Source organism: Gopherus evgoodei, chromosome 12 (assembly GCF_007399415.2).
Source record: "Gopherus evgoodei ecotype Sinaloan lineage chromosome 12, rGopEvg1_v1.p, whole genome shotgun sequence".
NCBI lineage: Eukaryota > Metazoa > Chordata > Testudines > Testudinidae > Gopherus > Gopherus evgoodei.
Window position 1 is genome coordinate 36,855,383 of NC_044333.1, and position 23,375 is coordinate 36,878,757.

General features: G+C 41.2%; 1 long non-coding RNA gene across 1 annotated transcript in view; it reads right to left on the reverse strand.

Moving 5' to 3' along the window:
* Positions 1-8,545: 8,545 nt before the first annotated feature.
* LOC115660543 overlaps positions 8,546-23,375 on the reverse strand; it is a 32,608-nt gene continuing 17,778 nt past the window's right edge. Inside the window, exons 3-4 of the long non-coding RNA XR_004002836.1 lie at positions 11,350-11,501; positions 8,546-8,879 (exon numbers count right to left, since the gene is read on the reverse strand). This is a non-coding gene — a long non-coding RNA (uncharacterized LOC115660543). The remainder of the gene's footprint in view (positions 8,880-11,349; positions 11,502-23,375) is intronic.

Below are 23,375 nucleotides of genomic sequence, written 5' to 3' on the forward strand. Positions count from 1 at the left end.
CACTGGCACAGAGCTCGAAGCTGAATTGATCTCCTGGCACATGTGCACACTCTTACGTCTGCCAATAACATCCAGCAATTAGTCAGAGCTACAGTACACAGTGTTTATAGTCAAGGGTTGTAATGCAATCAACATCTTCTCTCATGAAGGGAACTTAACCCCTGTGTGTTTATTTAATAGCACAAAAAAAGTCCCCCCAAGGATCATATCAGAGAACTGCGAAGTGAAATACTGTTTTTGATCTAAGAATGATTTGGTATGCAATGTATACATAACTTCTTTATATAGGTATCTGCCAACAACAGAAAATCATTTTTTTAAGTGTCCTCTAGTAGATAGGGCCCTGGACTGGAACTCAGGAGACTGGGATTTTATTTCTGGCTTTGCCCCTGACCCTGCTGTGTGACCCTGAACAAGGCATTCATCTTTCTGTGCTGGTTTACTCTCCTGCCCTTTGCCTGTGAGATCTTTGGGGCAGGAGCTATCTCCTTCTATGTGTTTGTATAGCCCCTTGCACAGGGACAGCTCTAGGTACTATTGGAATATGAGTAAACCTATTAAGATCCACTCTATTTTACCTTACCAGAAGAAGCGATTTCCCTCCCTCCCTGGCAAATTACTTTATATATATAGAGAGAGAGAGAGAAATACCTATCTCATAGAACAGGAAGGGACCCTGAAAGGTCATTTGAGTCTAGCCCCCTGCCTTCGCTAGCAGGAACAAGGACTGATTTTGCCCTAGATCCCTCAATGGCCCCCTCAAGGATTGAACTCACAACTCTGGGTTTAAGCAGGCGATGCTCAAACCACTGAGCTATCCCTCCCTCCTTTATATAACATTTACATTTCCTTCCACTTCTGCCTTTTCTAATGAACTTTGCACAGTTTGTGTAAACGAAGAAATGAGATATGGCAGTGTGGGGTGGGGGCAAATGTAACATGTCTATATCAACAGTGTAGTGGGAAACATTGGGTGCTGTCTATAGCCTGAGATGAGTGATGAAAGGTTCGGGATGTATTCCAGCTATATTAATAGGCAGCTTGTTGGTTTGCTTACAGAATTCTGAGCTCAGATCTAAATTCTTTTGACTTGTGATTCAGAAGCAGTAAGGATTGTGTGTGAATAATGAAGTGGAAAAGCCAAGAATGGGATAAATACTGGTGTTTGTATCCACTAAAAGGTGAGATGATAGAGTTTGCTACCTGCCAAAAGGTTAGTTCAATAATTTAACTGTCTAAGGATCAAGTTTTAAATACCTAGACTCCTTAAAACCTAGCGGGGTTGACTCAGCCCTTCTCTCTTCCAAAGTAAATAAAAGGTGATGCAATTTACTATTATCATAAACAGATAAGTAAGAGTTAATAGAACAGAAATGCTTCATATCTCTTTGCCTGGAAAGGGTTAACAAGAACAGTGAGCCTGGCTGTCACCTGACCAGAGGACCAATCAGAGGACAGGATACTTTCAAATCTTGACGGAGGGAAGTTTTTGTGTGTGCTGTTAGTTTTTGGTTATTGTTCACTCTGGGAGCTCAGAGGGACCAGACCTGCAACCAGGTTTCTACCCAATCTCCTTGATACAGGTTCTTATAGATTCCAAATAGTAAGTACTAGGTAGATAAGGCGAGTTAGGCTTATGTTTGTTTTCTTTATTTGCAAATGTGTATTTGGTTGGAAGGAGTTCAAATGTGTATTTTGCTGAAAAGATTCTAATTTGTACTTGTATACTTAGGCTGGGAGGGTATTCCCAGTGTCTATAGATGAAAGACCCTGTAACATATTCCATTTTAAATTTACAAAGATAATTTTTACTGTTTTTCTCTCTTTAATTAAAAGTTTCTTGTTTAAAAACCTGATTGTTTTTTATTCTGGTGAGACCCCAGGAGCCTGGGTCTGGATCCACCAGGGAATTGGTGGGGAGAAAGGAGGGAAGAGGGAGACAGAGGCTGATTTCTCTCTGTGCCAGGATTACTTTCTCTCAGGAAGAGTCTGGGAGGGTGAAAGAGAAGGAAGGGGGATGGTGAATTTTCCTCTCTGTTTCAGGATTCAAGGAGTTTGCATCACAGTGATCTTCCAGGGTAACCCAGGGAGGGGAAGCCTAGGAGAGGCAACAGTGAGGGAAAGGGTTTACTTTCCTTATGTTAAGATCCAGAGGGTCTGGGTCTTGGGGGTCCCTGGGCAAGGTTTTGGGGGGACCAGAGTGTACCAGGCACTGGAATTCCTGGCTGGTGGCTGCGCTACAGGTTCTAAGCTGGTAATTGAGCTTAGAGGAATTCATGCTGGTACCCCATCTTTTGGATGCTAAGGTTCAGAGTGGAGAATTATACCATGACAATTATGTATGGGTCTTTCAGCAGAGATCACATGAATCAAAGTCCTGTGGGCCAGATTGTGCCCATAAGCATCTGAATTGCCTCAGGGAAAGAGCCAAAGGGGCATTTTGCTTCAGGTAGGCATGATACCTGCTCTAGTGTCCCAGAGTGTAGGAGATGTATGCCCAGTGTTACACCTCTTAAGTGGATGCAGACTGAACTCCCCTTCACAGTTAGCCAGCTTTGCTGGGGGAGGGAGGGCAAACTCACAGGTCTTCTTTGGAGTGGCTTGTCCCCCTTGGGGTGTGAGCAGATACTAGTTCCTGCACTCATGTGAGGGACCAAATATGTGGAAAGCCACCAGGGGCACAAAGACAGAGAAAGCTTCTTAACCCTCGCCTTTGTGAGCCACAATCCAGCTCTTTAAAAGCAGACATTCTCTGGCAGGCATGAAAACGTGGGTGCAATCACCATGATTTATACCACATCTGTATATCAATTTAGGGCCAGCATTTTCAAATACCCTGGACAAAAGCATGGATGCCTTTTGCGGGGGACTAGGCAGGGGGGCACCTAGTTGAAAATGAAGCCCTTGGTTTAGTACAACCTCTGATTCCACAATTCATCACACAGCTCGAATCTCATCTCACCCTTGGAGTTCTTGCTGCTTTGGGGTTCCTCCAGAGCCTTCATCCAACATCCCTTGGCCTCCCAGAGAGCTCTCGTCGTCCTGGCTACATATGGAGAACTGCCAACTCCGTTGTCAACAAGCCAGTTGCTGATTCATTGAAGAGAGATGAAGAGGATAGGGCAGTTAGAAGTGTGCAAAACCAGAAAGATTTTAATGAAGAGTGCTCAGTTATTTATTTTCTTCTTCTCCCTGTTTAGCATTTCATTTTACATACATACCTGCACCTGTTCCACTCTTCCATCTGTATGGTCTCCGTATTTCCAGCTTTGTAGCTCTCCAATTGATATTGACATTTTCTGTGTTGGATAACTCTCTTTTCTTTGTTCATAGGAGGGGGCCAAATTGGTTGCTATGGTAGATCATCTTCAAGTACTGGCTAATTTGGAAGGGGGAGTGTCAAGATAAAAAGAGGGCAGGAACTCATAACAGTCAAGGTATGACACGATGAAGCCTGGACTAGGTGGTTGTAACTGGAATGGATGGATTTTCTGAGATATTTTGAGGAGACAACCAGCAGGATTTAGTGACCATATCTATCCATGGGGAAGGGGGAAAAGAAGACATGGGATTCAACAATGAAACCAAGGTGGTGGAGCGGCTGACAGCTATGGAGAAGAAAGGGGGAGGGGAGGACCTCGGAGGAAAGATAGGCAATTTTGTCTTTAACATGTTGAGTTTACATTGGTGTCACATGTTGAGGAGTACATGTCAGAGATGTCTGGAGATGGCTAATTGTCCAGGAAATCTTTACAATGAAAATAACAATCACTTTAGCCACTGTCAGGCCATTAATGTTTCAGTTTCTAAATAGCACTGGCTCATTTCCCCATAAAACTCCTTCTCCCAGGTCTCAATAAATGGTTTTAATCTAGTAATCATCCAGACTTTTAAGTGGTTATGTGGCAATCCCTTTATATGCGCTTCATTTCAGCTCCACATATAAACACATTGCAAATTAGCAATCAGGTTAAAACCCATTTCACAGTGATAATCTGATGTAAACCAGACACTGATTCATATGCATCAGTCAAAACAAACATACCTGTGGACCATCAAACATAAATTTCTTCCATACTGCTGCATTATAGATCGAGTAACTTGTATGTCTTTTCTTTTGCCACAGGGCTGTAACTTGGTTCCTTTGCAATGGCAGGATTCGAGAAACAGTGTTAGAAGACATGGGAACAGCTTTAGGGGAAACGAGCTGGCCTAGTATTTAAAGTGAATGTAAACACGTTAAGGTCAGATTTCAGGGAGGTTTAGAGCCAGCCAATAGAGAAAAACAGGAACAAGATTTGTAGATTCTAAAGCCAGAAGGTACCACTGTGATCATCTAATCTGACCTTCTGCATAATACAAGGCCTTGGCGCTTCCCCAGAATAATTCCTGGAGGTGCAGTGGGCTAACCCTGGAAACCTGGGTGCAAACTATATCTCGGATTAGGTTCCAAATTAAAATGCATTTGGAATCTCACCACAAGCCCCATTTATGTAAGTGAAAAAGGTCATTCGATAGTAGAACCAGTCAAAATATGTTGAAATTTTTTTGAAGTAAATTTGTTGACAACATTTTCCATAACTTTTATTTGCTGTTTTGCAACCAACATACAGCATGGTCAAGATATTTAAAAAAATCAAACTGGTGATGACTTTTTTTTTTTACAAAATTTTTTTTGAAAACATTTTCACAACACTTTTTCTACATTTTTTGACCTGCTCTACCAGGCAGCTGAGTAAATTTTAGCCCGATTGACAAATTTTGCTCAGAGATATTGGAATAGCAGAACATCACAGGTCTGAATCACCAGGAATTTATGCACAGTTTTACTGGAGGAGCTCCATTTATTTCAGTGGAGTTACTGCAGAATTAATCCACAGTACGATAGGGCAATCCGGTTGTACAGGCTGAGGGTGACGTGACTTGATAGAGCTGTGTACGGAAAGCAGGCAGAGTACTTAACTTCATTATGACTGGCCCAAGCCAGCCTTATTAGCCCATCACTTTCAAAAGCACAAAATTCACAGATACATTAAAATAAGAAGTGTTTTAGGGAAAAGACAAAGATTTTTTAAAAAGTCATATGGTATTACATGGGGGAGAATTCTAACCCAGAAATATCTGAGGAATGTTTTATAGCTATATGATTAGGCCAAAAAGTTTTTAATCAGCTCTGATCAAAATAACAGAACTTCAGTCCCATGGGTGATTCCAATACTTTGACATTTGGACAAATCAGGACAAAAAGTCAAAATATCAACACTTTTCACGAATGAAAAATTCCAGCAAATGTTGATTCGGAAATGTGGAAGCATTTCATTCCATGTGGACATGAACCTCTGTGTCCACCTGAGCTGCTGCAATACATCATGGGAGTCTCCTGCCTGCAGTGAATCATGGGAGATGTAGTCCAGGTGGAAAGCCCAGCCCATAGGAAAGAAGCCCAAACTATAGCTGTCATGAACCATCAGTGCAGCAGCTCAGGAGGGTTCAGAGATTAACGTCAAACCAACCTGGAACAAAATGTTTTGTTTTGATTTGAAAATGTCAGCAAAACTGTCATTCCCAAAAATTTTGATTTTGCAGAAAGCACATGTCCATTGAAAAACACCGAAGGAACCTTCCAACTAGCTATAATCATGAGCTATTGCTAATGAAACAGAGGAACATGAAAGTAGGACTGGGATATAATCAGCTGAATCTGAATTAAAATAAATATATTTGATTTAAAGTTTTTAAAGATCTGAAATTTTCATGCAAGATTATGCTAATCCACTTTGTGACCTATAGTTACCCTTGCACAATCTGTCAAATTGGAGAACAAATCTATTTCCCCCCCATTAATGAAAAGAAACAAAAATATTCCAGTCTACCTTATACAAATTTATTGTGGCATGTTCTGGAATCTAGCTTGAGTGATAAACACATATTCTATTATCTTTTCTTCTTCCTGCTTATTGGTAATGGCTACTAATCTTTCAGCTATGGAAAGCCGAACGTGAACCAGTATTTTCCATTATGGTTGTAATTTTGGCCTGTAATTTTATCACTCCAATCTAAATCCACTTCAGAAACACAATAAACTAATTGTCGCTGGATAAACTGAAACTTTTGAGTGGTTTATTGAAGTGATTTAAGAAAAGGAGAATAAAAAACAAATGTTAGTCACTATATTTTTGGCAAAAATGGTACAATATTTCTTTCTATTCTGCTCATTTGAACACAAGTATCTACCCTAGCTTTTAAATGCAGTCATACAGGTTTTCTTTCTCTTGGATGATGTAGCAGCAGATTTAACATTTGTCCAGTGTGATTTGACTTTTCTTTAAAGCAAAGTAAACAGACCAAATTTCCATGCAACAAAGATACCCTCTTCCTAATTTTTTAAACATATTCAATGCTAAGTGTTAACAATATGGCTGTGTTCTCATTACATAGTTACAGTCATTTTCACAGTTTGCATAGCTAAACACTTCAGAGCCCGTTGTAAGTTTATGTTAGGCAATACTCTGAATGACTACTGGTTAGCCTGCTTCACTTCATTCATATTAAGAAACAATATACAGAGGATATAAAGTGATCAGCTATGTTTATGCTGAAGAAAAAAAGGATTGCATAACTAGTAAACAGGGAATTTGTGTCTGAACGCTGACAGGCTTCTGCTAATCACTTATGAATGAAAATCTTTTGCAAAACCTCCAAGCACAGACAAATCTGGAAATGTCAAACAACGGAAAGTCTACGAACAATATTTCCAGCAAAAAACGAAAAGACATTAGTAATTCTTTTATTGCGGTGGTTTTTATGTTGACACATGAAAATTTGCAAACCATGCCTGTATGCAGAAAAAAAGCCCCATACTTATTCATAAACCAGACTCACTTAAAGAAAACAACATAAATCTATTATAAATTAATAATTAATACTGAGGCTGATTGCCCATTCTGACTGGCCTGTGCTCAGCCCAGGAATGGGGTGAGAAGGTCTTATCTCACCTTTGGACCTGTATTCTGGGTCTGCTCAAGGATCAGTTCTAGCCTCAATGTCAATCAGAGCAGCCCTGAATCTGCTCTTACTTTTGTTCTGTGGCAACAAGGGCCATTGCAGCAGCCAGAACTCATTGGCCCTCTAACTATTCCTCTCTCACCTGGCTGCAATCTTGGCACACTCCATATCAGAGGGGCAAGAGGAGGTAGTTTATAAGAACATAAGAACGGCCATACTGGTTCCCACCAATGGTCTGTCTACCCCAGCATCCTGTCTTCTGACAGTGCCCCGTGCCTGATACTTCTGAAGGAATGAACAGAACAGGGCAATTATTGAGTGATCCATCCCCTGTCATCCAGTCCCAGCTTCTGGAAGTCAGAGGTTTAGAAACACTTGGAGCGTTGGGTTGCGTCCGTGACCATCTTGGCTAATAGCCATTGATCAACCTATCCTCCATGAACTTATCTAATTCTTTTTTTATCCTAGTTATAACACACAACCTAGATTTGTTACTGGAGGGGACTGCTTCTGCCCCTCTATGTTATTGAAGAAGTGTAAAGGGGCCAGGACAGATAACTGACACCACAGTCAGCTACTGATAGTTATTTTCCCTCATGTTTATGCTGCTATTGAGTTTCTTTCCTTTGATTCCATTCTAGCCAACATAGGTTTTCATACTGCACCATCACTATGGTATCTGGGCACCATGGAATGGAGAAAAAGAGACAAAATGAGGATTAATGTCTCCCCCCTTCCTTCTAACTCCTGGAGGTGCATCTGAGAAGTGGGTTTTTTACCCACAAAAACTTATGCCCAAATAAATCTGTTAGTCTTTAAGGTGCCACAGGACTCCTCGTTGTTTTTGTGGATACTGACTTACACAGCTACCCCCTGATCCTGGAGGTCTAGTTAGCTGCAGGAGGGGCAGGATGTTTGCTTGGTTTTAGTACAGTCATGTGTCCATTATTGTGGAAGAGCCAAATCAAAGATGTGGGTTTCCTTAGGTCTGTGGTCTTGCTCAACCCCTGTGGGGGGGCACTCTGCCAGGAAAACTCTATCCCCGGTTCCTAAATGTCTAAACCTTGCTGTTGAGGGTTCATTGTCTCCGGTGAACATCACGGTGGGTTCTGATCAGGCGGTCTCTGAGGTAGATGGGCATTCATCTCAATAAGGCTTTGAAGATCAAGACTAGTAGCATGAACCTAACTTGGTATCCTATGGGAAGGCAGTGTAGAAACCAGAGCACCAGGGTGATGTCTTTGTATCAACCAGTGCTGTTTAGTTGGGAGGCTGCAGCATGTTATACCAGCTCAAACTTCTTTAAGGATTCTTAAGTATAGCACGGTTGCGGTACTGAAGCCTGAAGGTGATGCAAGCGTGGATTACAGTTGCCAAGTCCACACGTGTCAGGACTGGATGCTATAAGAGTATCCAGTAGCAGGGGGCAATTCAACATGATTCTGAGGCTACATCTACATGATGAGCTAGGGCTGTGATTCCCAGCTGGCATACACATGCTAGCATGATGAGAACTAGTCATGTAATCGTGACAGCATGGGCAGCAACAGCACACTTAGCATGCCAGGTACATACCCACAGGGCTCAGGTGCTTACCAATGAGCTTAGGCTGGGCAAAGCCTCTTGTCCATTCTGCAGAGAAGCAACCCCTCTCCTCCCGATGGAACATTCCAGGGGAATCTTAGCACGTCTCAGTTCCTTGTCTTTGCTGAATCAGGATCTGTGTGAGCTTTTATCCTTCAGTGCAGTAACTTGGCCTATGATTTTCAGACCAGCACAGCTAAAGAACATGCCCTGTGATCTGACTTCCTTTAATGGCCAGGTGCTTTTAATAACAAACTGCCAACTGCGACTGGTATTGCAGCAAATGGTGCCTGGAATGAAAAGGGAGGGGGGAGGGAAGTCAATGAAACAGAACAGATAATTTTGCAATTTAATTTTCCATCTTCTCTAATAATGGTACCAGTGTCATGGTTGATGGATGAAATTGCTACAGAAGGTTTCTTAAGATTAATTCCTCTCCTATAACTACAGCTGTGTTTTTCCAGAGTGCATCTTTACTCCCTTACTCAATCTTTCCTGCCCCATCCCCCCTTTTTTCCCTTGGAAGAATGTTTTGGATCATAGACTGCATGGAGAATTAGGCCGGGCATAAGGGCCAACTTTCATGTTTACTAAAGAGACTACAGTCCTTTTCCTGAAGCAGAGAGAGCAGCTTTTATGTGGAAAACTTGAGCACAGCAGCAAATAGACCAGAATACCCTCTTCCCCTTATCTGAAACTGTTGACTATCACACAAATACAGTGCATCTGCTCCTTCCAGGATCTTGGTGGATCTACACTTTTTACCATTATGCTGAGGCAAAATCTCTGAAACCCATTAAAACCTACAATGTAATCTGAGCCCCATATTTTCTCAGACCAGGAGATCGGCAATTTAAAGACAAGGTTCGATCTTATCTATTTTTTATCTGACAATGCTGGCTCCACCACATAAGTTTTATCTGCAAAGAAAATAATGCAATTAATGTCCTGGCTGTCTAGAACTTTACGGAGAGATCTTGGTTCTAACAACTCAGGGCAGCCTGTCAATTAAATGTAACTCTGTAAACTTTAATGAACCAAATCCTTATCAAAGAACATGCAAAGCTACTAAATTAAGTTCATGGATTAGTAAACTATATGGAAAGGTTTGGGGTTTGTTTGGGGATTTTTTTATGTGAGGGAATATGGAAACACTGTGCTGAATAAAATCTGATTTTCTTTCTCCTCCACTGGCAAAGAAAGCACATACCGCTAACAAGTGTCATTACTGTATTTACGTCACTGAAGAATTTTCTCTTTCTGGCACGCTCACTGGTATCCCACAGCTGAAGGGGCTCCAGGAAAAAAAAAAGAACAATCTGGCCTAATGGTGGTGGTGGAACATGAAAACTCCTCTTGCTCGATTTGCACATTTAGCCCTGACAAAATTATTTTAGATCTGGAAACCAAAGCAACCATTGCATGTTTGCTTTTATTTGTATTCATTTTCTTGGCACACTAGTGATCAAGAAAGCTTTGGAACAAATCCATGGCCACCCAGGACTTCCTGGCTACCATTGTGCTGCACACCATCGACAATTGGCACTGCACTGGACAGTAGGGACAGAATTTTGATACTCTTGCTCCAGAAAACACAGGCCCTTGCCACTCTAGCTAAAGGAGACTTGTTATTAATTAGCCGTGGGGGGCCTATGGCACACAGTGGAGCAGTTCTGATTCTCTCCAGTAGAGGGTAGCGGTGCACAGATAGCTCATTCTAGTGCTTTCAGAGCAACTCTTTATTTGCTTTTACTGCCTGCAGGAACAACAAGCAAGTCTCTTAAAGTTTGAAGTTTAGATTCAGCTGAGAGAGACATCCAAAAGTTCAGATGCTTATCTAGAGCTTATCAAAATTATTCAAACCTCTTCCATCTGCAAAAATCCATTGGAGATCTCGTTAGAGCAAGCTGCTTTGCTAGATTTCAAGCACTTCAGAATCCTAATAATACCTAGCTCTCAGAGTGCTTTTCATCCATGGATCTCAAAGCACCTTACAAAGGAGGTCAGTATCATTATCCCAGCAGGAAACTGAGGCACAGAGAACTTGGCCTCCTGACTGCTGTTGAGGCATATATGACCTACCCTGCCAATCACGGTAACAACCAGTGGCAAAATAACAGCTGTTGGACAGGGTCAGATCTTTAAGGATTATAAGTTCTGCACGAAAGAGACAGGGCTGACGCCAATTATTATTAGCATTTCAGTAGCACATAGAGGCCTGAACCAAAATCAGGCATTGCACACGCACATGGTTAAACAATCCATGCCCCCAAAGAGCTCGCAGTCTAGACACAGAGAAGGGCAGCCTCTTGCCCAAGGCAATGCAGCAGGTCAGTGACAAAGCTAAAAATAAAACTCACCAAGAAACTTAGGCCCAGCCATGCTCAGCTTCCCCCCACCTAACTTGTAGGTGCCTGGAACATCCCTTGGATTCACAGAGCCTGAGTTAAGTGCCTCAACTCCCTGTCTCATGAATGGAAAGGGACAGACAGGTATTTCAGAATGGGATTCACAGGTGCCAGCATGCTAGGTGACTTCCTGCCTAAACTAACCAAGGCCAGGGGTGCGTCCTAAGCCCTAGGAGTTTGGTCTCTAAATCCAGGCTGCATGGAGGTGCCTCCTTTGCTTGGGATTCTCAGCTGCAAACCCCCTTGGCATTAGATTCCTATGTCCTTTTTTGCAAGAAGCAGGGCGAAAAGGAGATAGGGAAAGGATGCCAACCTTTTTCATAATTATTAGCTCAGCAGTTAGAGTACTCACCTGGGATGTGGGGGACCAAGTCCCTCCTCTGTCTAGGAAGGAGAGAGAATTTGAATAGGGCTTTGCCACCTCTCAGGTGAGTGCCCCAGCCACTAAGCCATGGGATATTCTGCTGTGGGGCTCTCTCAATGTCTCCTGCTGAAGCTGTTCCCCTGTGAATAAATAATAAAACAAAAGTCATTGGAGGAGGGAGACTGGATCCGGGTTTCCCACCTCCACAGTGAGTGCGCTAGACACCAGACTATACAGACATTCTCAGGCTCTCTCTCACCCAATGATTCTTTCATTCTTTATGAAGAAGGGGCCTGATCCAGTAGGTGAACTCTGAGCAGGGTCACCAGATTGGGCAGCTCAGGTGAGTTAGACAGAGGAACCCTTGTCTTCTCCTTGTTCACCTATCACCCTGGAATGTAGGCATCTGGGGCTACAGTGCACATATGAACAGGCAGAAGCATAGGCAGCTAGGGGACTTTTACTGCCAAAATGTATGCACCAAGCAAGTTTAGGTACCTACGGTATTAGGGGACAGATGAACAGCGGGGCCTGATTCTGGGATTTAGATACCCAAAATGGCAGCTAGGCACCTAAGTCCTTTTGTGACTCTAGTCCCAAGTCTCTTGATTTTCCATAGCCACTGGAGATCATTGCTACTCCAAAACATGCTATTTATTCTCAACTAAAGATACCGTGAGGAACTCATCCAGTTGGATTCTTTCCAGACTCACTCATCTCCTTAGTGGTGACTAGTAATTTCAAGTGATTGCTGTGAAGAGTCTGAGCTGTTGTTTGAAGATGATCATTGATAACGCTGGCAAGAAAAGTTCAGGTGTTGGCATCTATGGTGACAGCCCATTTGCTCACTTATTGGAGAAACTTTCATCATATTGGAGAAACTTTCATCAAAGCCCACTGAGGTCAATAAAAGTTTTTCCATTGATTTCAATAAGCTTTGATTCAGGGTCATTGTTCCCAGCCTGTGTTTTTCCTTACAGTGGTTTCCTGCAAAATGCTGGATTGATTGTAAGATAGCACTGTTGATTTTTAAAGTTTGTAACAGTGCAGGACCCTGGATGCATTAAACACCTCCTTTGTGAGCCTTGTCTTCATGGGTTCAGGTGTTCATGCACCATCTGCCTTCAGGGTTCCCACCATAGTACCCTGGGCTGACCTTTGGTTGTGCCTTTGCTGTGGCAATCTCTATGTTGTGAAACGTTAATCGTCTCCAGAAATCCATCTCAGTCACTCTGACCCCACTTTCAAAAAACACCTAAAGCTGAAGCTTGTTGAAATATTATCTAAATTCAGAAAAAACAATAATTATGGAAAAAATTTATAACATTTTCTTGCTATTTTTATGCCAGCTATGGTTAATGTTTTCAAATTACAAAAAAAATAGGAAAAAAGTTGGGAAATTCTTCCCCCGCCCTCTTGAGGCAACGTCACCTAAAACCATTCCCCACCCCCTTAAACGTGTTGTTGAAATGATTGCTGTATGCCTTAGGCATTTATCCTTTTATTCCAGCTCATTTCCCTGCTTTTTCTTTGTATCCCAGCCCTTCTTAAATTTACATTAGTTGCTACTGTCTGTAAGTGTCATTTTTTGTTATAATTTTTGTTATTTTTTTAAAACTGTTTTTAAGGCTTCTAGAGCGTGTTCAGCTTTAGAATTCATATTATTATTATTATTTATTATTATCATTGCAGTTACGTCTGGGAAGAATGCAAAAATAGCCTTCCCAATAGTATAAGACAGCAAGACAGTGGTAGTGACAATGCGTTGTCCATGTTTTCACCACATCTTGGTGCTAATGGGAGCTGTTCATGAATCTAGGAAAAAACAAGACATTAGCCTTTCACTGAGAGGGACACCAGCATTATACCCTACTCTTTCTAAGTCAAGCTATGAGATCTTTAATTCACACCATCACAAAACCTGCTTCAGTGTAGCATCTGGAGAACCTGAGTTCTGACAGTGTTGTGCCATCTCTTGTAGATTACCCTTCAATACCTTCACTGGGGTTATGGCAAAGTTCTGGGGTAGAGCTTGAAGCTCACAGCACTGCACTTCTGTCATTAAGCATGCTACTAAATGAGGCCCATTAACACCTGATAAATAAAGACTTCTTGGGATCATGGTTGTTAGAGATGGAATAGCCCTTGCAGACTGAGTAGTTCCCTAATGGATATTAAACTGTTCTTAACCAAATGGCCAATGGCAATCTCAGCAGGAACCATTTCAGTGAGAGGAGAAAGAACCAGAAGGTTCACAAGTGCTTGTTGCACATCACATTTGAGCAAGTTCACCATCAATTCACCATGATTTTGAATGAATATTAAAGGCACAAGCAACCTCCCCATTCTCCTTATTTAGCTCATGGAAGAATTGTACCCAGCAAGCTGAGGAAGTCAGTTACATTCAGTAAAACTGAACTTTCCATTCCTTGTGTAAACACAATGTATCTCCCACCGGTGTCCATAAAACGCACAAGAGTGCAAAGTCAGCAGCTTCAGACAGACTTGGTACCTCCATGCAGTGAGTGTAAACCAGGTGGTCTCTGTCAGGGGAGGTGATTTATGCTAACTCTCTCCCTCTTGGGCTGCTTTTATTTAGTTAGTGGGAGTTTGGCAGTCCAAAGGTCACAGACACTCCAATCACCAGTGGTTTCTCTGCTGAAAAGGAGAAATGCCTTTATAAGGGGAAAAAAAAATGCAGAACTGAAAGCAGGGTATCGTTCTCACTGGAAAACCAGCAGATGCATAAATAGTAAAGGGCTTTGAAGCAGAGAGATTTGTGTACACTAAATTAATCACAAATGAAATGCAAAAGAAAGCAGGGCTTTTACCTTCCTATTTATTCCCTCTTACTCAAGATCTAAAATCTGACACCCGGTCACTAGGTACAGTACAGTGAATATGTTATAAGCATTCAGTGAACAATCACTTCCTGGATTCTTAAAGCTTTTTCCTGCTGTATTAGACTAAACCATCAGAAAATGAGTGACAGTTGGCAGAGTTCTATTCCTGCCTCTACCTTACTCCGTGGTCTTAGCCACAGCATTTAAAGGCTCTGTGCCTCAGTTTACACATCTGTAAAATAGGAAGAAAAGGTATTTACCCACCTTTATGAAGCACTTTGAGATCTACATAGGAATAGGAAAAGTGCTAGATACATGACCGAGGGTCTTTATTATAATTTAAGCCAATTAAAAGGGAAAAGCTTCATTTAGTCCGCAGTTCAGCACGGTGCTTAAGTGGGTGCCTAACTTTAAGCATGTGAGTTGTTCCATTGACTTTAATGGACTGTTCATGTGCTTAAAGTTACGCATGGGCTTACGTACCTTGCCGAACTGGGGACTTTAAGATAATAAAAGCCATGGATACATCTGAGAAAGGTCCAGATTGATGCCTTGTTTATTGCATCTATAAATGTGCCCAAATAGCCTTATTTAAAAGCACCCAAAACCTTAAAATATTCTTCAGTAATGTGCCAAAACACTGTGGTAATACTAATGAAAACTATAGTTTTGTATCATTACTGTAGAATACTGTATTATACATAACATGCATAATCTGCAGTTTTAAAATATGTACAGTACTAACTCCCATCAATATTCCTGGGGTTTAAGCAGGTGAACACATATCTAAAAGTGTTACCAGTTAGCCCAGTTAACTAGGTTTTTTTCCCTCTATGGTTGATTGAAGCCTGGAAACCAAAACTCTGATGGGTTCTTGTTTTCCCTTTTTAGCATCCATTATATGAACGCTTTCTCTATTAAGAATACAGGACACTGATCTCACCAGTATATCAGTATAGAGCCAGAAGTATATTATTACTATCATAGAGTCTAGAGCTGCACAAACACCGAACAAAGAGAAAGTCTCTGCCCTGAAAGAGCTTACCATCTAACAAAGGAAAATAGACAATAGATGGATACAAACAGAGGGTAACAAGGAAACAATGTGATAGTATTGGTCAGCATGATAGGCGGTTTTCCCAGTGTACCAAATTTTCAAGTTTTTTATAATGCTGTTGGGTTAAGTGGAACTACTTTGGATTTACACCAAGGTAAATGAAATCAGTTTCTGTCCCACACACTGTGCCAAATTCCATACTGCCCCTGACACACTCCCTACAAAATGGTTAAAATTGAGTTTGGTCTCAGACCTGTTCTAAATTTGGCCACTATCCCCAATAGACTATATAAGGTCAAGTCACCAAATCGCAATTGTTTTCCAGGGTTGTGGAGGTCAATGCCTGATTTCACACTGGACCTTTCACTTGTAAAAGACAAATAGTCTGGGTTTTGTTTCATATCATACCCAGCACAGAGAATACAGGAAGCCATTTGGTTTGGAAATTTCTTGAGACCAATCAGCTTTTTCATACATCTGCTGATACAATGCTGAAGGATAATATGACTTTCCTCAGGGAAAATCAACAGTTGGAAATCTGACAGGAAAGCTAGTTTTCCCAGGAAAATCTCCATTCAAGTTCATAGGAAATGGCAGTGACCTGTACAGCATAGAGTTGGGAAGCAGAGTGGACTGTATGGGCTGGAAAAGAATACAAGTGCAAACTGAATTCTTCCCAAAGGAAGAAATTAGCTTGTCTGCTAGTGAAAAAGAGTTAACTTGAGTTACATAGCATGTTACTCTGATAGTAATCAATGAGATTACTCACAGGGTAATGTGCTAGTCAAGGTGAGTAAGAGTGGCAGAATCTGGCCCAAAAAAAATTCACAGTAACTGCAGAGGAAGGGAGAGTCATCCAGAGATCAGAGCAGCTGAGTGAAAGTCAGAACTCCTGGGTTCTATTCCTGATGCTGCTTGTGATCTTGAGCAAGCCACTTAACCTGTCTGTGACTCAGTTTTTCCAGATGTAAAAGGGGTATAGTTCAAAGCAGTGGTTCTCAAACTGGGGCCGCCGCTTGTTCAGGGAAAGCCTCTGGAGGGCCGGGCTGGTTTGTTTACCTGCCAGGTCCACAGGTTCAGCCGATCACGGCTCCCACTGGCCGGGGTTCGCCACTCCAGGCCAATGGGGGCTGCGGAAAGAGGCGGCCAGCAAATCCCTTGTCCCACACCACTTCCCGCAGCCCCCATTGGCCTGGAGCGGTGAATACAATACAAGGATATTGTGAGGAATCAATGAATGTTCAAAAAACACTTTGAAATGCACAGAGAAAAGGTGCTATATGAGTAAAACATTAAAGTGTATGTTGGATCCTCTGTACAAATGGATTGTGGGTAACAAACAATTGACAGCTCCTAAAAGAATATCTACAGTTATCAGCATTTCATACATTAATAGATTCTAAGGCCACCAGGAACCATTATGATCATCTAGTCTGTCCTACTGTATAACACAGGCCAGAAAACTCTCCCAAAATCATTCCTACAGCAAATCTTTTAGAACATCCAATCTTGATTCTAAAATTGTCAGCGATAGAGAATCAACCACGATCCTGGTAAATTGTTCCAATGGTTAATCACTCTCAACATTAAAAATGTACGCCTTCTTTCCAGTCTGAATTTGTCTAGCTTCAATTTCCAGCTATTGGATTGTGTTAGACCATTTTCTGTCTTTCTTTTAAGTTACCCCATAACCTTCTCTATGTTAAACTAAAAGGATTGAGCACCTTGGTCTATCACTATAATGCACATTTTCTAATACTTTAATCATTCTTGTGGCTCTTCTCTGAACCCTTTCCAACCTATCAACATCCTCCTTGGAGGATTTAAGTTGTTAGGGTTCCAGTCTACCTTGATTAGTATATCAGTGATGTCCTATGAGATCTACTGATGAAAAGCACTACGTAAGAGTTAGGTACTATTATTAGATCACATAAAAATAGCAGAATTAATGTATTTTATGGGCTCCATGCTGCCTTTGGTTCATGCACACTATTCCTATTAACATCAACAGGGGCTCCACAGAATTCTCTCTTATGGGATGAAATTTTCCAAGCCCTTTGGGGATTAAACATGTTCTAACAGAGTTGGGACGAGAACTCTGGAAAACGGGTTTGGTTGGAAGGGTTTTGTGCAAACCTTATTTCCATTTTTGGATTGTGAGTTCAAATTATCTTTCGTTTGAACGAATGCAAGTATTGAGCCAAAACTTTATGATTTGTCTGGTTTGGGCTCAAAAACTTTGAAAACTACAGGTCTAGGACTACGGGTAAGGAGGAGCGTGAGTCAGCATAATGTGCTTGCTACAAAATCTCTGAGTTTTATGAGTCATCTGGGGCTCAGTCCAGAACTCAAACAATCTGTAATATAGCAAATCAAATACTCCAAAACATTCACTTATGGCAATAAACACAGCATGAGCTCAGCTTTGCTTGTATTCAAATCAAATGAACAGAATGGGGATCTTGTTCTATAGCCTTAAAGAAGAAAACAACAAAAGATCGAAACAACATCCTTCAACATCATAAAAGAAAAAAAATTGTTCTTGCAAGTGCTCCAGGTATGCAACTGTAGTTGACTTCAATGGGAGACTAGGAGTCCCATGAGCTGAGCACCTACAGGACTGGGCCTAAAAGTGCTACTTTCTGCAAAATAGCTATTCTTGCTGAATATCTTGGGTTTGGAAATCTTCTGGAGACTGTGGATCCATTGTCCAATGGGGAAGCAATGCATTCACCCTGTTTGAGAGAAGATTTGCATCTGTGACCTTCTAATGGAAGAACTCACATAATCATATCCGAAACAGCTCAGGAGGGATGAAGCTGCATATGATCCTACCTCTACAAGCTTGAGAAATTATAATGCTTTAGCAGTGCCCTGAAATGGGGAATGGGAAAATGGTGTGTAATATGGTGAAAAAACGGCAGTAGGTGGGATGTTCTGAGTGGGCTGGACCGGCAGTTTACAAAACACTCTGAGACTACTCATAATTACAAATTATGGAAGTTGGGGGAAATTAAAAAAAAATAGTGCTTTATGCACGTGTTTGTGTTTTCATCGACTACAGAAGTGGTCAACCTTTTTGGAATTTTGACAAAATTTCAAATTGCAAAAACCAAGAAAAACGAGTAAACTATGGTTTGATTTGTTTGTTTTGTATATGTGGGATAGGGGAGAGTGTTTGTTTTATTCTGCAGGACCTTGTGCTTAGACCTGGACGGGTCCTATCTATGTGAGTAAATTGCATCCATTACGAATAACCCGTGCGATATTTTAAGCACAAAGTGGACAGTGAGATGATAACATTTACTATGCCTTCCCAACTTGCTGATGTCCTTGCTACGAGTGCCTACAACCCACTCTCTACCAGGAAACACAGATTGTAATAGAATCTCCCTGCAAAATTTCACATGCTTTCTTCCTTTGCAGGATAAAATTAGCAGAGTTCTCATGAGATGGTAGCTAAGAAATCTGGCTTTCCTTGGATGACCTCAATGGAATCATTTGTTGCTCAAATGACAGACAAATGCAGTAATTAGGTCTATTTAGTAAAGCAGAGGTGAAAGGTCAAACTACTGGGCAAACTGTCTCCACTGCTTAACTTGGTCACCAAGTCAGGGATTTGCAAAGGTAATGTTTGTACAATAACCTGACACTAGCAATATCCAGCCAGCAGGTCCCTGCTCCACGGCTAGCACTCCCCTAGGGCTCTGCACACCAAATGCCTTTTTAGTTTAGCTTTAAGCATAAAAATGTTGGCTTCTACTTGGATACCAATAAGATTCTGAGCTCAGGCACTCAGCAACAAATTAGTCCTGTGGAAAAAGGAGCAGTTAATTAAGAGATATTTTATGATATTACTTAGATTTTAGTCAGGAAGGGCTGGAGTGAATGGACTGAGTTCACCCATTAGATGGTAAGTTACAAACCTATTCAAACTCACCGTCCTCTCCTCTTTGGCATTTTTATTTATTTGTTTTCATTTTAACAAGGAGCAGATAAACATCATTATATGATGGGTTCTTTCTGGATGCCCTGGAAGTATAGTGGCTGAGTGGTGATAATATTGAATGGTCAGGGATATTGCTGTTTAGTTGGGATTTGCAACATCTGTTAACATCATTTAACAATTGTAACAGTATGTATATATTACATGCACACAGATGTAAAATTATACATACATATATAAAATTATAATATATATAGTGTGCAATACATAAATATAGAACACACAAAAATAACATTATTAAGGTTGCTAAGTCAAGCATTCAGCAGTTAGGAAATGCCAGAATTGAGGTGTCCGGTGCAACCTTAATTTGGCCTCCTTGTGCATCTGCATTAAGACAGTCTTTCATTACAAGATCACGTATTTTTCCCCTGCCTGATTCAGTGCACATGATGGACCTGCTCTAGTGATGAATTGGGGTTGCACAGCAATGGACGATGTTTTCTGCAAGATCTGGCTTCATTTGTTCCAGAAGTTAGAAAGTGTGTAATAAATGAGGCAGGGGATTGCTGGGAGAGAAAGGATGTGCTGAGTGCTTGACTTTGCAACCTTAACGGTGTTATTTTAACACAGTTTTTGTGTATAATTTCCTAGTTTTTTTTTTAAAAAAAGCAAATTGAAACAACAGAAATTCCATCATGTGGCATTATAGTGACCTCTGCATGGGTCATCAGCAGGATTGGAACCTTTAGCTCCACCACACAGACCTCTGCCACTTAAGTTAATAGAGTAAATAATACTAGTAGTGGTTTTTATCCTATGTGTGGACCAGCACTAGAAAGGAGTGAGATGCTTTGCCAGTGGGATATTTGCTGAGAGAAGAGAAATAGTGAGACTTGGGAATCTTGGGAAGGGAATGTGATCTAGTAGGCAGAGATGCTGCTACCTGTTGCCCCTAAGCATGATCCCCTTCTGCCTTGTCCCCTTGAACCTGTCCTTGTCCTCTCTTCCCCACTTCCAATTCTCCTCACCTAGCCAGGCCCAATCTCCACTCCTCAGCCTTCTCCAATCCCAGCTCTTTGCCCAGCAAATCCAAGTGTCCCCCCACCTGGCTTCATATCCAGTCTGTATCTTTCCTCCTCCACTCTCCTCCCCCAGCCTTCATTCACTGACCTCTCACCCACATTCCTCATCCCCAGTGGCTCCTACTACCAGAACCCCTTCCCAATCAACTCCCCCAGTTGCAGTGCATCCCACTATCCCCTAACCCCTCTGTCCCAATCTTTTTGCCTAGCCAGTCCCAATTCTCCCCTCACATCCTGGCTACTTATGAGATCTGACTCACGGTCCTCATTCCCGTGGTTTCCAGTCCATCTCTTTACCCAAACAGTCGACGTCTTCCTCACCCCACCCCTAGTCCCAGTTTCCCTCTTCCCTCCAGAAGATTAACAAATCTGGGATCTAGCGCATGCATCCACACACAGGCATTTCTAATAAGCCAGTTAGAGGAGTATCTAAGCAAAATACACAGAAGTAAGAATCAAAACAGATTTTGTCTGAAAAGGAAATCTACTTTCCACCATTACTTGAATCAGTAGCTGTTCCATAGATGGTTTTTATCTTCCTTTGATTTTCATTTACACTCATATAGATACAGTTCTACAACCCAGCACACACAAATACACTTTTGGAATATGAGAAGATGGTGAAATACGAAAAGAGCTAATGAAATTCTAGGATGCATAAACAGGGACTCTCAAATAGGAGTAGAGAAGTTATTTTATGTCTGTATTTGGCATTGGTGCAACCACAGCTGGAACATTGTGCCCACAATTTAAGAAGGACGTTGACAAATTGGAGAAGGTTCAGAAAAGAGCCACAAGAATGATTAAAGGATTAGAAAACATGCCTTATAGTGATAGACTCAAAGAGCGCGATCTATTTAGCTTAACAAAGAGACCGTTAAGGGGTGACTTGATTACAGTCCATAAGTATCAAAGTGGGGATCGAATATTTAATAATCAGCTCTTCAGTCTAGCAGAGGAAGGTCTAACACGATCCAATGGCTGGAAGTTGAAGCAAGACAAATTCAGCCTTGAAATAAGGTGTACATTTTAAATGATGAGAGTCACTAAACATTGGAACAATTTACCACGGGTCATCGTGGAGTCTCCATCACTAACCATTTTTAAATCAAGATTGGCTATTGTTCTAAAAGATCTGCTGTAGGAAATATTTTGGGGAAGTTCTCTAGCCTGTGTTATGCAGAAGGTCAGACTAGATGATCAAAACCTTGGAATCCATGAATCTATGAAACAAACTTTCTTATAATACGGGGTAAAGATCTACCCAAGTTAACACACAATGCATTTAGGATCTGATAGCACAATCCTTACTTACACGTGCAAATAGTCCATGTGTCTTCAGGGGGATTACTCCTGTAAGTGTTTGCAATCATGAACAAGAGTTGTACCATAAAATCAATTAAAGGAAGAGCAGCAACAACCTTGCAATGTTATCTGGGCTGGCTTTGAAAAAATCCACAGTGCAATGTCTAGAAACCACCAGACTTGGAAAAACTTTCCATTATTAATGGAATCTGCCAACTGGCATGTGCGAGTCTGTCTGTGTCACGCACCCTCTTGTCCCTTACCCTATTCACATTTGTCACAAATATACTAGGTTACAGAGGGGGCATTTTTCACTAAAACGTCAGATTGTGACATTCCCTTTCTGCCTGAACTCCATCTGACAAGCTGTCCTCCTTAAACAGAAGTGATTTGCAGGTCTCTCACAATTACCAAGGGAAAAATGTGTTTTGAGTAGGATCTCTTTAAAGAAAACCTAGCTGCTAATCAGTCTTTGCAAGGTAGACTTCTTCATATGCAAATAATAAACTATTAGGATGATGAAGAAAAAAAGTAAATTCCCCTACCAAAAAGCCTAAGAAAACAGAATTCCTTGGAAGCAAAGGCTATTTTGATACATTATTTATTAATTGTTAGAAGTCCCTACCAAGATCTTGGTTCTGTGATTCTAAGTCTCTATATAAGGTACAACATACAGTAAGAGACAAAGAAAACAATACTTCAATCATGTTGTCTTTAGTTCCCTCACTCACAGATACTCCTACAACAACAAATGTTACGACAGCAATATTAGTAATAATTAAAGAGGACATTCACCCCGATTTATAGATGTTCATCTTGGATAGGGGGCTTGGGGGTGGGAAGTCAATCTAAACTTTTTGTTCATAAAACAAACTTGTTTCCCAGCTCCAGCTCCCACTAAGAAAAGCAACTTGGAGCAAATGTCAAAGGAACATGGCCCTGTCTCAACAGAGGTCCAAGTTCTTGCTTTACTTCTTAACAAGATGACAAATTTTGTTTAGACTTCTGGCATCACTAAAGGTGTTGGCTCTAGCTGACGTGTTTTGGTGCAATGTTTGTAGAGGCACTAAATGAGGTATCAACACCTCTCAGAACTGGAATGGGGAAAGGGAGAAGCATTAAAAAAATATTCCTTGAGTACTGAAAAAATAGAGAGAGAGTACAGCATCCTATCTAGCACTATCACTCTTCGCTTTATTTAAAGAACAGCTTTGGAAAGTGTGCATGTTTAATTGGAACCGCCCATAGGCAGATTGCTACACAGATAGAAACATAAAATAGCTTCTGAGGCTCAGGCTGAAGGCACAAGGTTGACGTTTGTTTTTGAAAGAGACAGGAAGATTGTTTGTTTGTGGAAACAGGTCATTGTAGGACCATCAAGTATTAGACTTAACTGTAGTCAGCACTCATTAGAGAAACATACACTTCCCAACTGGGGGTAGCATGTTTTATTGTTCATACTGCAACTATGTTAAATCAACTAAAATATGATGACACACATATATGATAAAAAACTGTCAAAAATAAAATGAAGAGCTTGCTTGAGTCTTTAGGCAAAGCAGTGGGAGCTCTGACCTCCTACTGTATATAAACCCTTCCTGAGTAAATATTTCTGTCATGTAAAGATAAAAGATTATTTTTATAACTTGTAACAAAATTAGATTCTTCTTCCCAACGGATCACCTTTGCTGTCTTGGCAAAATGCAGGGTTTGAATTGCTTCACGCTGAACGGATGCATGGAAAATCCCTGCTTTCAAAAATAAAATGAGCAAGTGAGTTA